The sequence below is a fragment of the Pipistrellus kuhlii genome, unplaced genomic scaffold (genome assembly GCF_014108245.1).
Source record: "Pipistrellus kuhlii isolate mPipKuh1 unplaced genomic scaffold, mPipKuh1.p scaffold_m20_p_2, whole genome shotgun sequence".
In the NCBI taxonomy this organism is placed as follows: domain Eukaryota; kingdom Metazoa; phylum Chordata; class Mammalia; order Chiroptera; family Vespertilionidae; genus Pipistrellus; species Pipistrellus kuhlii.
This window is the reverse complement of record NW_023425515.1, coordinates 122,862,871-122,880,787: the sequence shown is the minus strand read 5'-3', so window position 1 is coordinate 122,880,787 and position 17,917 is coordinate 122,862,871.

The following is a 17,917-nucleotide window of genomic DNA, read 5'->3' as shown; positions in this document are numbered from 1 at the left end:
AGAATTATTTCTAGGGCAGTGTTTTTCAATCTTTTAAAAGGTGAAACACTATCAGTTATAATAGTTCCTGCTGCATCTAACTGAAAATCCAACTAGACAAACAAGCTTAAACTATCAGAAAAATTATTCTATCTAATAAAGAGGGTATATGCTAATTGGCTGTCACATGCTCACAAAGATGGCAGTGCCCACAGCAACAAGATGGCGGCACCCAGTCCGCTCAGTCCTGCCAGGGTGGCAGGCACGCAGCACTGCCAGGCCTGTCCCTGGAAGATCTGACTGCTCCATGCACTTGCCTCAGTCCCCTCATCCCCTCTGCTGTTCAGGGCTGGCCCAAGGTGCAGGCAAGCCTTGGATGGCAGCTGCCAAGCCACCATGGCTACCCGAGGCTCAGATAACCAGGCCCAGCTGAGACCTGTACTACTGGCAGTGTGATGAGGGTGTCACCTTTCCCTGATCTCTGGATCCCCTCCCACCCATGAGGGCTCCCAGACTGTGAGAGGGGGCAGACTGGGCTGAGGGAACCCCCTCCGGTGCATGAATTTCATGCACTAGGCTTCTAGACTAATATGAAAAGAGTTGCAAATGTAGAGTGAGCTTTAGGATGGTTTTAGTCAGTTGTTTGATAATGCCACAAAGGACCCAGTTCTTCCCGTATCTCTACCCTACCCATGCCAATGTTATTCTATCCTAGGGATGATTTCCCCCAATAGTCATGTGATTGATGGCTACAAGTGTATGCAGACATTAATTCTTCCTCGTTTACACCTGGTGGAAGAAATAATTTCTCTCCTAGCATGGAATTTATTTTCTTCCCTTCAGTCTAGGTCAGTGGTCGGCAAACTGCAGCTCGTGAGCCACATGCGTATTGCAAGTTACAGTTTGCCATTTTGTTGACTAATGAGTTTGCCGACCACTGGACTAGGCCAAATGTTACTGTGTAGTTAGAAGCTGTGAGGATTAGGGAATTGTGGCATATTGTGTGCAAAGGGGTAAAGGGTAGTATATGTCAGTGATCAGCAAACTCATTAGTCAATGGAGCGTCAAACTGGGGCTCAAGAGCTGCATGTGGCTCATGAGCTCTGGTTTGCTGACCACTGGTCTAGGTGAACAACCTGTTTCCCATGCCTATATGCAGTGGCATCATTGATTGGCTTCTACCCTGAACCAGCCTGTAAAAGAGACTGAAATTATGTGATTGGCTTGAGAATTAAGCAAGACCTGAAATTAATTTCTCACAGTGCAGAATAAGATATGAGTAGAAAATGGAATAAATGGTTTAGGGAAGTCAGCTACTATGGCCACACCTAATTAATGATGGTACTATGGACTGAGGCAGGAGATAATTTCAAGAGAAACAGTAAAAGTGCTTTATTCAAAGTAATGTCCATCTCTAGCTACACATTTCCCCCCATCTTTCAAGTAATTTGTGAATACCATCCCAATAGAACTTTTTTTTTTTTTTTTCCTGAGGCAAACCATTCAGAAACTCAATTTTCCACTTCTTTGTATGTTTTGAAATGCTGCTCAGAAAGTGCTTGTACCATCGATCAAACCAAGTGGTAATCTGAAGGAGCAAGATCTGGTGAATATGGTGGATAGATTAATACTTCTCAGGCAAGATCTTTTAACTTGTCTTTAACTGGTTTTGAAGTGTGTGATAGTGCATTATCATGAAACAAAACTACTTTTCTGTGTTTTTTGGGACATTCTGGTCATTTCATGATTAAAGCATGGTTCAAATTGATTATTTGTTTTCAATAGTGAACAGTATTAATGGTTCACCTGGTTTTAGAAGCTCACAATACACCACACCTTCCTGATCCCACCAAATGCAGAACATTGTCTTCTTTCCAAAGCAATTTGGCCTTGCAGTCAGTGTTGATGGTTGTCCTGGATCAACCCATGATTTTGTGCATTTGGGATTATCAGAATAAATCTACCTTTCATTTCTAGTCACAATTCAATGCAAAAAAGACTTTCTTTTGTGCCGTTGAAACAACATTCTACTGATGACTTTTCAGTTTTCCACTTGTCTTTCATGCAGTTGATGGGGCACCCATTTTCCTTCCTTTAAAATCTTTCTCATTGCTTGTAAACAATCAGAAATTATTTGCTGAACAACATTTAATCTTTCTGCAAGTTGTTTTTGAGTTTGACATGCATCTTCACTCAATAATGCATGTAATTGCTGGTCTTCAAACTTTTTAGGTTGATCTGGACGTTCTTTGTCTTTCACATTGAAATCATCACTTTTAAAGCATTTAAACCAGTGTTCACAAGGATCTTGAAATGGAGCATGTTCACCATAAGCTTTGTGAAGTATATGATAACTTTTTCTTCAAAACAAAGTAATGCTCTTTTCCCCCCCATGAAATTCAACATTTTTTTTTTATCGTAAAAATACCTTCAGCAAATTTGACATATGAAGTTTTGAAGTTTGTTGTCAATGTAACAAAATAGTATACATATAAAATTGCATATATATTAATATATGTGTAACTCTATCTGTTGAAAGAAATCTGCATCATTAACTGGTACACCTAGTAGGTCCAAAATCTGACATCCTGGACTAAATAATTAGTTTGATATTTGGAAATCATCCTATATAATAAAAGCCTAATATGTAAATTGACCAAACAGCAGAATGACCGACAGAACGACTGGTCACTATGATGTGTACTGACTACCAGGGGGCAGATGCTCAATGCAGGAGCTGCTCCCAGCCCACAGGCCCCAGACCAGCCAAGGCAGGGACCAGCATGGGTCCCCGGGTCACCCAGCAGGTTGCGCCACAGATTCTCCTGATCAATGGCCAGGGATAGGGGCACTACCCATGCATGGATTTCATGCACCAGACCACTAGTGTTTTATAAGAGCACTCACAGATGGATATCAGCTATAACATACCAATGCACATGTGTTGGCAGCTGCACTTGGCCCCAGTGACACCATCTCCTTTCATCATCCCTCCAATCCTATGGGTGGTAGTGTTATTGGTGGGTGTCCTCTGTGTCCCCACCTCTTGCTGGTGGAAGTGTAGCTCTTAGGGTGCTTTATGAATAAGAGTCTCTTAAGGCCCCCATGGGAGGATAAAGTATCGTGAAAAGCTTTATTATGATGTAACATTAAGAGAGTTCCCCTCTAAGGCCCCATCTTCCTCCATTCCACTAGCTAATGCAGTGGCATAGCTAGGATTAAAACCACTGCCCAGAGTTTCCACTCCATATTAAATCCCAGTCCAGTTGAGCATCTGGTTGGCTTAATTCATGTTCCCAGCTGCAGTCCATTGCATATGGAGTCACATAGCAGTCTACTATGGGTCATGGAACAATCCAGCGTAAGGACAAACAAGCAAGAGTAACAAGTAATCCTTTGAGGATTTTAACAAGGACCTTATCTAATTAATCTTCCAGGATTTTGTAAACTTTCAGTGGCTCTAGTCCCTAGCCAATCCATGGTTTCCCAGGCTAGAATGACAGGCAAGCACCTTTCCTATATCACTTCACTGGCCTGTGCCCATCTTCCCCTTTGTCTGGTCCCTTCCCCCAGTGGTCTGCAGGGAATAGACTGGTGGTTCCCTGGGGAATGTAAAGTTGCAGCTTCCTGAAGAAGTGGCCCAGATGACCATGCTCATGATGTCTGGCCTTCCCTTTGATCTGTTGTAATTAGCTAGTTATTGATAATAGGAAAGGAGCAAAGGGAAGGCCAGATATTATAGGCATGTTTCCTATAAAACCCTGAGGGAGTGATCCAACTAAAGGAAAACAGACGCATGCCCAGTAAAGTTGGGATGACAAAGGGAAGGTACTTACCTGTCAATCACACCTGGGGACAGAGATGGTTGGCCAGAATGGGCGTGGCAACTGCAAGCATAGTGAAATTTGGGATATATAATCCCCTGAATCTTGGTTCCTCTCAGTATGCTTGGCTCATGACTCACACTGGGCTTCCTGGCATTCTCCCAAGTGGCCCACAGCAGTGTGGACCCCTCCCCACCAACTTCGATGACTGGACTAAGAGAAATGGGGCTTTGGAAACCTAGGGATGTAATTCCTCGGAAATAAAGCTTTCTACCATATATCATCCTCCTGGCGGGAAGAGGGGGCCTCCAGAGATCCTTATTCCAGCAATACCCTAAGGACTCCCTCACACTAGCAACAGGGAAAGATGAAGACAATGCATATTTTCCTTTGATAACACCTTTGCTTTTTGCCTATTTTGTTTCTTTTATGGGAAATTTAAAATTCCTCTTCAGATTCTATGTTTTACATTGACGATCATTCATATTTTGGGTGGTGAGCAAGTTCTTAAGGAATTAAAGTTCTCAGTGTATCAAGTGTACAGCCAGTCGGGCAGAAACAATAGTGCATTGAGTCCCTCCTGTCACCTCACTTTAGTCCTTGTGCCAATGTCTTTCAAATTTCTTGTTAAATAATTTGTGTTTGTCAATGTCAATAATGCCAATAGAATCTTTTAAATGAACTTTAAAGTTGATGAAACTGAATAAAGAAATTATGTCCAAAATTGACAGATATTTCCTACGATTCCCATTTAAAATACTTGTGCACATTAAAGGTTTACATAACTTGTAGATTTGTAAAAATAAGTTTAACTAAAGGGGAGGTGGGAGTTAGTGCTGGTTGAGTAAGTCTGAAGCTTTGGTTAAAAATCCTCAGAGGATCCTCAAGGATTACGTGGAAGCAGTATCAGACATTCCTGGCAGAAAGTGCAATACTCTGGGGTCATCCATCTTCAACACAAAGGTGGAATGGCTGAGTGCTTGTCTGTGTTAATTGCCACCTAAATCATTGGGTGGGATTAGCAGAATATGCATAACTCAGGTGGTTCTTCATTTGCACTTAATGACTTTGGTCTTTTCCATAGCAAATGCTGAAGTATATTACAAGGGGAAAGAAAAACATCCATAATTACTGTTTTTTAAAACAGCAGACAGAATAACTAGCTATAATTTTTTTTTAGAGAAAGTTCAAGTTTTTCATTTTGCTTTTAAGAAAGACAGAAAAAGCTTGCTTTAGACAATTTTGCAAAGTATTGCTGACAAAAACAAAACAAAACAAAACAAAACAAGAAAACAACAACAAAAAACCACAACAAAAAAAGCCAGAGCTGGTGGGGTGTGGAAAGGAATCCCATTCCTTGATGAAAACAACAAAAATAATAAAACAAAATACCCCCCCAACATACCACAAAAAGCATATTAAACAGAAATACAAACAATAGCTCTCTCCTACTCCTCCCTGCATGAAATAGCAGAGAAAAACCTGTATTTTGTTTTGTTTTTTTAAGGTATAGTAGAGAGATTTTTTTTTTTTTGAATATGCTTTCAAATCCTCAGAGACTTTATAATTTATCAAGAAAGACAGATTCTTCCTAATGAAAGGTTACTGACCTTCATGAATGTGACAGTTCAATTACAGCCCATTCATATGCAGAGCAGGGTTGATAAAGGATTTGGAAAATGTGACTAGCATAGCAAAAAAAAAAAAAAAAAAAAAAAAAAAATGTCTAGGAAACTATTAGTTTTTTTTTTTTTTAATTTTTAATTGTGAAGCAAGAATAATAAATAAGATGTGCTCAGGTAGTAGAACCTTTTCTTCTGTGCCCTCGCAGCCCATTAGATTTGCTTCAGTGGATATGCTGGCTCTTTCATTTTTCTTTTTTCCTCCTAATATTTCTGCCTTTTTAATCCTCTGAACCGATAAACCTAACAAATCAGCAAGCCCTTGGGGTTCTGAAATGTAGGGTTTCAGTTTTTTCCCCTTTTCTCTTTGACTGGCAGGGCAAGCTGGAACGTGTCTCAATGTTATTTTAAGTGCTTGACTACTATTTGGATGCAGAAATGGATGGAGAGTTACAAGGAGGAGTGTTATATATGCTCAGCCACCCACATACAGGCACTCAAGTTCAAGTTTATGGGAGGCAGGCCCCTCCAGGACAGCAAATAGCTAAGCCAGATCTTGGCTAGACTCACTGGAGCCAGCCTTAGCCAGACTTGGGTGACACCTGTGAGCTGCTGTTTGTTGAGCTCCTCCAGGTGTGGGTAGAAAATCAGATTGCCACTTTGTAAATCAGCAGAGAATGTCCCTCAGCCAGAGATCTCAGGAATATCCCAGGACCACCTTCTTCTTTAGGAACTGCTAGCAGGGATTCTCCTCAAACAATACATTTTTTCATTTAAAAATAAAAAAATTCTTGGGATAGAACCAATATAAATATTTTTAAAATCTTTTGAAATATAATAATTATTTTCATTACTAATACTTTAACGTGGAAATTAACATCAGCCAAATATATGTGTCAAGTGAGTTTTGAGCAGTAAAGTTGACTGGAAGTTCTAAGAGAACATATGTGTCCCCCACAACCATCATACATCTTGGCACACAGTGATCATTCAGTATTTATTGAATGAATCTCTTTTCCTACAAATTTCTTTACCTCACCTTGGTTTTTGGATAAGAAGCAAGGTCTAATTATCAACTGATCCTCGTGTTTCCCAAACTTTTGACATATGTGTTCCCCTTCTATAATTTTCGTAATGCTGAGTACCCCTCGTACTCATGAGAACATAGAATTAAGCGCAGCTAAGCACGGTGCAGTGCATATCCCCACCAGACTCTGGTGCAACGCGTACCCCCACCAAACTATTCCCGTACCCCTGGGGGTATGCATGCCACACTTTGGGAAACACTGAAGGAATTTACCCACTCTAATTTGCCTTATAGATTATTGCCTTCTTCCACCATCCCTGGGCTAAGTACTTGGCTTCAAATCACTTTCAATAACATTGCATCTTTGAACTTACACTTACTACAGGAGGGTTATTATTATTTTTTAATATATTTTATTGATTTTTTACAGAGAGAAAGGGAAAGGGATAGAGAGCTAGAAACATTGATGAGAGAGAAACATCGACCAGCTGCCTCTTGCACACCCACTACCGGGGATGTGCTCGCAACCAATGTATATGCCCTTTACCTGAATCGAACTGGAGACCCTTCAGTCCACAGAGGACGCTCTATCGACTGAGCCAAACTGGTTTTGGCTTTTTTTTTTTTTTTTAAGGGAAAGAATAAGAGAAGTGTAGGGGAGCACATGAGACTTCGTTGGAAAGTTTGTAAGGAGGACATTCTGAGAAAAGGGAAGGGTGTGGAAGACCGCCTACCCTGTTTATCAGAATTCTCACTTAGAGGAGACTTAGGGGAGGGTCAAAGGTGGCACCCCAAAATATTCACTGACCTTTCCAAACAAGTCTGTGCACATGCAGAACCCTGGGTGTTTCCTGGAATCCTTATGCTTAATCTTTGGGTGCCCTTGCACAGAGGACAATGCAAACACATATGTCCTCCCAAGATTACTCACCCTCCTGATTGTATCTAAAAGATAAGAAACTCCTCAAACTATCTCAAACTCCTGTTACTATGAGAGGCTAACAAGTCAGGCAATCAAGGCTGCCTGGTACCTTTGGCCAGGCCATCCCTTAGTCCTCTCTTTTATAGTAAATGTTGTGTCAGAGTAATCCATTCATCTGTCCTTCAGGGGCTGGTCAGGCCCAGCAGAGAAATAAAAATAAGAAGATAGGTTATCGGTGTCAATTTGGGGTATTCCTAAACCTGGAGAAAAAAAAATTCCCTTAGGCATTAATGGGTGAAGTCATATTGTTGTTGGAGAATTGAATGAGTTACAATTCTCTCTCCTTAGTGGGAGTGTGATTCTTGTGATATCTTGAGAAAATGAATTTTCTAAGACTTGCATTGGAGAATGCCTAGTTTTTATTTGTGTAGAGTTATATCCCTCAGTTTTTAAAGTTCCATGTTCCTTAAACTAGTCCTGGAAAAGGTGCAGCTGGGGCTTTAGCAAAGCTACAAGTAAAAGCAAAGCCAGTGTCCAAAGTTTCTTTTTCGTGGTGGAATTGAGTCCCATACAGCATCAGGCTAGTCGCAGTCCATCAGCCCATCGTGCAGATTCCACATGGCTCTGAGCTTTGTGGGCAAATGCAACAGAAGTCCCAAGAGAGCAAGAGGGTCAGGAGAACAAGAGAGGAAACTTTCTTTGTTTATGAGTTATCTTTCAGGACTTACAGTAGCCATGCCTATTCTGGCCACTGACTCATTCCCAGATGTGACTGACAAGTAATTTCTTTCCCAAGTCACCCAGACCTAACTGGGCATGCATCTAAATTGGAGCTTTCCTTTGCTCCTTTTCAGTTAATTAATAGTCAGGTTATTTCAATGGTATCAATACCTTGCTGGTAGGAAACTTTCAGATAATGGATAGCACCAAAGATGGGTCTGCTGAGTGTAGCATAGCTCAAGTCTTAAATATCTGATTTTCTTACATAAATACTATGGAAAGCTTTATCAGAATTTTGTAAATCTGTTAAAAATTTGCATAGGTATTCAAATAAAATCATCTCAAATTATTATTTTATTTAGTCTGAATATTTCATTTTAAAAAGATTTATTTAAATATAATACTCTGAGATATTGAGGGTACTTTCAAAATATAATAATTTAAAGACTACTGAAATAAAGACTACAGTGTTACAATTAACTATGGTAGATATTTTAATGTGTTTTTTCTTTCTTTCAGTTTTTGTTTTATGCCATATACAATTTGATTTATTTTATTTTTAATACAAGAGGGATGAGATAAGGAATGCTGCATCGCACACACACACACACTTTGATATACTAACAAACACCTTAGGTGGTAAGGAAATTAGCAATTTGACAGTAAGATCTTTTTGAATAATGAAATAAATTTTTTGCCACTTAATAAATACGATTTATGCATTATTTTAATTGAAGTTTTGCAATAGCTTTATTTTCTCAAATTTCACTTTTGTTTAGCTCTCTTATTCATTTCTGCATAACCTAAAGGACATAGAAACATGTTAGAAAGATGTTCAATAGAAATTTCTTACAGTTACTATTTTTCTGCATTTCAGACCTAGATACATTCAGAACTCTTGCATATTTTATAGAAGTATCTCAGTTCTGACTCAATGCTCTTAAAAGGTGACTTGAAATTACAAAAAGAAAAAAAAGAAATGTAGGTCACAATTGCATAGCTTATACTTTTTGATATTGTTTTTGAGGTTCCTCCTAAATATCTTTTTTTACTTTAATTTTTTATATTATCTAAAACCACTATTTAATTATTAGCAAAAGTTCTTGAAGTGAACAGTCCCATTAAGCACAATATTATGCATTTTACACATTATGGATAAAAAAAAAAAAAAACAACAACAAAAAACAAACAGAGAGTCACATATATAGTACATGATAAACAAGCTCTTAAACCCAAGTTTGCCTAACTCCAAAATGTTTTCACTTAACCAATCGGCTATGCCAGTAATTGGCAAACTCATTAGTCAACAGAGTCAAATATCAACAGTACAACAATTGAAATTTCTTTTGAGAGCCAAATTTTTTAAACTTAAACTTCTTCTAATGCCACTTCTTCAAAATAGACTTGCCCAAGCCATGGTATTTTGTGGAAGAGCCACACTCAAGGGGCCAAAGAGCTGCATGTGACTCAGGAGCCGAAGTTTGCTGACCACAGGGCGATGCTATCATTAAATGCACTTAGCACAAATAATAGGAATTCTAACTCAAAGTGGCTTAAATAATAAGAAAATGTTATTATCTCATATAATGTTGATCCTATGTAGGATGGCTCTAGTGTCAGATAATTCAATAGTTCAAAAAATAACATCGAAGATACATCTCTCTTACCTGCTATTCTCAGTGGATGTGTTCATTTTTCTCATGGTCTCAAGATGGCTGCTATAGCTTCAGGCATCACATTCTTATATTTCAATGTCAAAAGTAGAGATACTGTTAAAAAAAAAATACCTATATTTTCCTTTGGACACTTTTTATCAGTTAAGAAACATTTATCTGAAGTTCTCCCAACAATCTTATCCTCATATTTCATTAGCCAGAGCCCATTGTAAATAGACCATTGATAAACAAAATGAAATTACCATAATTGAGTTAGATAAATCTAAATTTACCAGAGTTAGGGCTGTCCTTTCCTCAAGGACATTGCTGCATAAAACAAACAAACAAACAAACAAACAAATAAAAAAGTGTGCTTCTCAACAAAATTTGGTTTCTTTGACAAAGGTAGGGAATAGCGTTTGTAGGCCACCATTGAAGTCAATTATTACAGAGTTATCTCATGATCACTAGGGACAAGAAGACACTGAAGGGGAAAGTTGGAATCCATGTAAAGACAAAAGAAAAAAATAGTGATCTAGTGTATACCAGGTGTTTGATAATTGCTGATGACAGAAAATGAATAAATTATAATTTACAACAAACTTAATCTGACACATATGAAATGTTATGTGTTGTTTCATGACATTTCAGGCCAATAGTTTAGTAGTCCACATAAATAACTATAATTAGTACTACTTTTTGACAGATTTTATAGCTTTTAATTTTATGTTGTTAATCAGTTTAACAATGAGCACCAATGTTCAGAGCTTTTTTTTTTTTTTTTTTTTTTTTTTTTTTTTTTTAATTCTTCTTACAAACACTTGAACTTTAATCATATATTCACTGGGAAGTCCTGAAATGATTCTCAAACATTTGAAGTAGCCCATGATACCTCTACTTTTCCCTACCTATCTGACTGTGTCCAGAAATGAACCACCCCTTATTTTCTCAGAGAGGTTTGCAGTCAGGAATAGAACATATCAAAATATCAGGACACATTGTCCAATTGTGTGAATCTCGGGACAAGGCATACAGCAAATACAGAGATAAATAAGTGGTATCAAACCTTTTCCCTGTAAGAGGGAAAGAAGCAGAAAGCATAGTGAACATTTATAAAAGGTTTTCATCAAGGGCAACTGAAATAGTACCAGATAATAATTGGGAAACTTGGTTCTCATCTGGCCAAAACTTTAATGCTTAAAAGTTCATTTCTTAGATGTAAAATGAATGCCTGGAAATAGTGGTCTCTAAGATTCTTTCTGGCTCTACTTTCAGTCATTCTGCTTTACAAGTTTGCTTTAAGTCAGTTATGAGCAGACATATAAAATTTGTATTTGAGGTAATTTCACATACTCCTAGGAACATTGATTTTTAATTAGTTATGCAACATCCTAGAAATTTAGGTTACTTTCTATGTTTTGCTGTTGCCAATAGAGGCTTCTAGTATAGTAACAGCCTCCATCAACTCTTATTAATCAAAATGTGTTCTTGTTTCTTGAGAAAAGTTAAAACATTTATGTTGTACATCAGTGTTTTCTTTTTGGAACCTTCAGTCCAAATTAGAAGTATTTTAAGGCAATCCAGAGAAAACTAAGATAAAACATAACTATCTTCTTCTTATTATTATTAGAGGCCCAGTGCACGGCATTCATGCACTCAGAGGTAGGGGGGCCATCATCCCGGCCTGCACCCTTTTGTCCAGGAGCCCTCAGGGAATGTCCAACTGACGGTTTAGGCCCACTCTCCTAAGCCTCAGTCATTCTTAGTGTTGCTGCTGAGGCGGGAGAGGCTCCTGCCACCTCTGTTGCATTCATCAGCCCTCAGCCCAGCTTCTAGCTGAGTGGAGCTCCCCATGGGAGCACACTGACAACCAGGGGACAGCTCTTGCATTGAGCGTCTGCCCCCTGGTGGTCAGTTCACATTATAGCGACCATCATTCTGATGTTTGGTTGATTTACATATTACCCTTTTATTATATAGGATTATTAGTAGTAGCTGGTGGCATAAGGACATCTTCTAATGCAATAGCATTAGAATACCATAAAATAAAAAATAAAGGCAATTTCTGAGAGATGTCAGGCCTTTCCTTGCTTTTGAGACTATATCTTCCAGACAATCTCCAACTTCACAAGATTAGTTTGTTGTTGTTGTTGTTGTTGTTGTTTTTGTTGCTTAACCTTGAATTCCTTAGTAGCCCTCTTTAAGTTGAAATGGGACTATACTTACCAAGTAGCTCCATCTCAGGTAGCTCTCTCCTCATACCCTCATCCATGTGATATCACCCTGTCATGCTTCTCTCTCACTCAGTTGTGCCACTGAGCTTTTTACCATTTTCACTGCTAAACTAAAATCCTTGACAAACCAGTGTGCTTACCAAAAACAAGGCTTTGGTAAGAAAATGAATAGCATGCCACCTCACTCTGCTGTGTGATTCTATTGCTGGTGCCACGCATGTTGTACTCGCAGGTAGGGCTCTGCCCTCATCACCACCGCATCTTCCCCCAGGCCACTATGACCACTGCATTCTTTCCCAGAGAACTAGAAAACAGTTTTACTACCCTGAAAAGAAATTTGGCTCCACAACACAACCTGATTCTGACAGCTCTTCCCACCTTTCCTCTTGTCATTTTCTTGGGGGAACTGGGGAAAGTAGGAAGGTAGGAGTCATAAGTTTTCTCAGATGCTATGCTCTTCCTCTGGCAGAGAGAGTCTAATGCGAAAGCCCTAACTTTCTTCACAAAAGAGCTCAGAAAGGCTCATCTGTCTCAGGGAGTCCCATGAGCCCATTAGAGCTGTCACTGAGCAGACTTGGAGCAATTACTCCAGAGTCACAGTTTCAACACTTCCACACATGTGCTTATATCAAACATCACCCCAAGTGCCCAGCTTTTCAGAAAAAAAGAGGGGGGGGGGGAAGAGCGATCTCCTGCTAGTCTATACTCAGCCCTGACCTTCCAAAACCTAGCAGATTATTAGGCCCATTCAGCCAAGATCACCTTGTTCTGGGTTGTCCTCAGATATCAGATTCTACATTTATCTGGTTTACTGATGTAAGTTAGACAAAGGAACTAATATGCACATCCATTTCTCTGAGAAAGTTGAGTCCAAGAGCTTAATTCCCCCTTTTTCTTTTGCCTACCTACTTTAAAGAATGTGTGGTTATATTAACATAGTACATTTGAAAGATGGAAAATCAGAAAGGATGAAATGTTTGCAAAAAGGACAGGGTAACTATATTAGTAAATATTTGTTACTTTTCATACAGTTACTAATTGTTATTTGAAATGCTATGTTTAATCTTACTTCATTTTAATAAAATGTTCAGTCTAATTGGAGAAGATATGTTTATTGTACCCAACTTTAGTGTCTGCAAAATTAATTAAAAAACTGACTTGGTGAGACCAGGTTATATTTGATGAACTTGAGATGGTAAATTTTCTTTTCTTTCTTTTAAGCAAGATTCAGGTGGTTCAATAAATGCCAGTTAACTGGGGCAGACTTGATCAGAGAAGTTCCTGAATTGGGAAACCAATTGAGTCTAATGATAATTAGCAAGCACTGCTGCTTAATGGGGATAGGTGGTCCATTGAGTTGGTAACACTGTAGGTAATTAAATGATACTCTTGGTGGATAAGAAATAGAATCTTCTTGATGCTTTAAAGTCTGAAGGCAATTTATTTCCTCTCTTGATCATGCTTCTGCTGGTTGAGGAAAACTCAATTTCTAAATGATGCCTTCAAAAGTTCTACTTAGAAAGGACCTCTTTATTTGTATTTATCTCCTCTCTCTCTCTCTCTCTCTCTCTCTCTCTCTCTCTCTCTCTCTCTCTCTCTCTCTCTCTCTCTCTCTCTCTGGGTTGACAAGAAGAATTATGTATCTTTTCAAATGCAAAGAATGACACAGAGAGTGTCATTGATTTCTTCAAGTAGCCTCCAGTAGTGACAGTGACTGGAGATAAAAAAAAAAGGACATAGGACTTCATTACTCCTCCATAGTGATTTAGCTCAGGGTGTTCATCACGTGGCAGTCAGGGAGCCTACCTGGGAGTTCAGAACTTGCTTGCAGCGATACAACTGCCGCAGAGATAAGACAGTTTGCCTCTCTGGATGTCAGTTTTCTCCTTTATTAAATGGAGGAGTGAGACTAAATTGTCACTAAGATCCCTTCCAGATGTATACACAAAAGTAACTCAATTCAGTGGCTTTATTTAAAAATTGTTAAAGTTGATTTTTACCTATATTATAAAGTTATCTTCATCAACATAGTATGGTACTGGCATAAAAACACAAATAGACCAATGGAACAGAATTGAAATGAAAGCACCAATTTGAAAATATATCTTCATCCCCATGTTCATAGCAGCATCATATATAATAAAAGGCTAATATAATGACCAATTGCTATGATGTGCACTGACCACCAGAGGTCAGTTGCTCAATGCAGAAGTTGCCCCCCTGGTAGTCAGTGTGCTCCCACAGGGGAGCGCCACTCAGCCAGAAGCTCAGAAACTGGGCTCATGGCTGGTGAGCTCAGTGGCAGTGATGAGAGCCTCTCCCACCTACATGGCAGTTGGACATCCTCTGAGGGGTCCCAGACTGAGAGAGGGCACAGGCCAGGCTGAGGGACACCCTCCCCAAACTCTGAGTGCAGAATTTTGTGCCCTGCGCCTGTAATTACTCATAATAGTCATGACATGAAAGCAACCTAAGTGCCCATTGATAGATGAGTGAGTAAAGAAGTTATGGTATGTACAGGGTGGGTCAAAAGTAGGTTTACAGTTGTTCATATGGAAAATAACACAATCATTAAAAAATAATAATACAAGAATAAACTCTGTTTCTTGTACTCACAACTATAAATCTATGTTTGACCTAACACACACACACACACACACACACACACACACACACACACACACAAACACACACACACACACACTATAATGAAATAAAAATAAGGAAATTCTACAATTTGTGACAACATAGATGAATCTTGAGGGTGTTATGCTAAGTGAAATGTCAGACAGAAAAAGTCAAATACTGAACGATCTCACTTATATGTGGAATCTAAAAAACAAAACAAAACAAAACAAAAAAACAAAAAACAGCAACAAACTCATAGGAAAAAAAATTCAGACTTGTGGTTGCCAGACAAGAAGGATGGGGGAGGGTAGAGAGAAAATTGAAAAGAGATAGTCAAAAGGAACAAATTTTAGTTAAAAGATAAATTAGGACTAGGGGGTATAATGTACACAACTGCTGTATATATAAGTTGTTGAGAATAAATCCTAAGAGTTCTTATCAAAAGGAGAAACTTTTTTTTTTTAATTGTATCTATGTGGGAAAATGGATGTTAGCTAACCCTATTGTAATCATTTCAGGATATATGTAAATCAAACCATCATGCTGCATGCCTAAACTTATACAGAGATGTATGTCAGTTATTTCTCAATAAAACAAGAAAATAATGTTACTAGGGAAAAATCTTCATTGCTAACTTGGCCAGATCACTGGCAGTGTAATAATCTCTAGCCCCACATTTAAAAATTATTATGAAGAGGAAGCTGGGTGCTTTTCATAAGATTGGGTGAAAAGTGGGGTGGATATTCATGGAAAAATTTTTGTTTGTGCTGTGAAAAAAAGCATAAATCCATGGAGAGGTTAAAAAAAAAGCTATATTCCTGAGTCAAGACAGCCATGAAAAATACAGGATTGGGCAAAAACAGGTTTTCAGAGTTTATTCTTGTATTATTAATTACATTATTATTATTACTAACCTACTTTAGACCACCCCTATATATGGAAATGAAATTTAAAATGAAGTAAAAGAAAATGAGATGTATTAGGCTCAATGAAAGAGGAAAACTGGACTGAGGCATGATGTAGAATACTGATTCCCAGGAATATTGGACATGGATGGTATTTGGAAAAAATGGGAATGGAGAAATCAGGCTTTGTTGGCAAATGTGTCCTAATGACCAAGACAAATAGAAATAGCAGTTGTTAGTGGGATATACTCTAATTTGTTTTGACATAGATATGTATTTAAGATATAAGATAAAAGACTAATGTTATCTGTATTTTTCCTAAAGTGTCAGCAAATTACCGAGCATTTGGATCATGATACTCAATCTTAATAGAAATGTGATGATTAAGTAGTATGTAGATCCAGCCTCCCCTAGTCTTTTCTTTTCTTTCTTAATTTGTCTCTTTAGGCTCATCATTTACACATTCCCTCAAAGTACCATCACCATCTATTCTAGATCAGTGATGACTCATGATTATCCTTGAAATACTATCCAGATTTGCAAAATCCTATGCTGCCTTTTAAACTTGTAGACTGCTTTAAATGCCTCATTGACCTGCTAACTCTAAATTCTACCTAAATATTTATTTTTAAGTCACAGTGTAAAGATAACCATAATAGAAATATACATAAAAACACATACATACATACACACAGATGTAGGTATGAAGGTAAGGATATATCTCATACTTGGGAAATAAAATAATATGCATTTGAAAAAATGTTTGCTTTGTAAAAGTTAATTTGCTTCATCTTATTTTGTCACACTCTGGTTTAAAGCCAGCGAAAGGACAGGTTTAGTTTATTCGTTATTTTCCATTGTCTTATTACATGCAGGCATATAAGAGTCAGTGAAATATTGCTAACTATAGCTTTATTAGAGAATGTATATGATTTATTTAAGAATAAATCGGAAAACAGCTGGGCATAAGATGCCAGTGGATGGCTTCAAGTTCAGAAGCCATGACCTTGGTGGAAGAATTACTGATGATCATACGTCCCATGGAAACCCAGCAACAGTGGCCCAGAGCTGAAGTGGCAGGATTTTCAAGCTCCATCACAGAATCTGTCCTTTTCTTCCTCTCTGCATTTTGTAAATATAATATCTTCTTATTAACTGTGTTTTATCCTATTACTTCCTATTTTATGACTCATACGGTCCTTGAAGAAAGGTAACTCTGGTGAGTAGACTTCATGAACATTCTCTTCATGAAGACAAAGACCTCCCCCACTGGAAGTAAGGGCCCTGGTGAGAGTGAGTCGGCACTATCTCCTGGAAGCTTGTTCTTTGCTGTCGCTGAGGAAGTGCAGCCAGGCACACAGGGCACAGGACCTGGGAACTGCAGTGACTCTCCAGCTCAGCCCCTCCACCAGGGGGATGAAACAGTGCACTGCAGTGCCAGCTGTGGTGACCTGGATGCTCACAATGCTTTGCTGCTTGATTAAAACTGTTTGTGCTTAAAGGCAGGTTGCGAATGGGGCTCGAAATAAGGCACAACCACCCAGAGAGGTTTATGGGAGTACTCCGTGTAACCATTTTGGGGGAATATGATTTTATTTGAGAAGCTACTAGAGACCAGAATGATAACTGTTCTGTGACTCTCTGGTAAGTTTTCTGAACCAGTTCATGTGGAAATCAGATTGCACCTGAGCAAACACTGATGGGTGTAGTAAAAGGAAGGAACAGCTTTCATTCTGCAACCACAAATATTACAATAGCCTGTGCACATATTTTAGAAATACATTTTTTATATAAAATCACTTTGCATGAAATTACAGGGTAAATTTTGTTGGTGTGGGAAACCTGAGTTGTTCTTTCACAGCTATTGCCTCCAGGAGAATTAGGATGTAACTGCTCGAAGAAACATAAATGGGGAAAAGAGATCAATTTATGTCTTGTCAATTACTAGCATTTCAGTATCATTTTACAGCATGATGATGGAAAAACACAATGTAGAAATTGGTAAAAGCACTATAAAATGATCATAAAGCAGGGCCAATATTTAAAAATTGATAACAATCATAATAGCTTCATGTATTGAGTGTTTAATGTTTCAAACTCTATTCAGAGAGCTGTACATGGCTTTCATCACTTAATCTTCACATGTCTATGAATTAGGTATAGTTATTAGGCCATTGCACCAAGAAAACTGAAGCACAGAGAGAGCAACTATCGTGGTCAATATCATACAAACACTAGAGGCCCAGTGCACGAAATTCATGCAAGGGGCTTAGCCCTTGCGGCCATGGTGGCTTGCCTGGGTCCTGGAGGCCCGGCTTCTCTCAGAAGGTCATTCAGCTGTCTGGTCTAATTAGTATATTACGCTTTTATTATTATTTATTATGGCAGCATTAGGATCCCA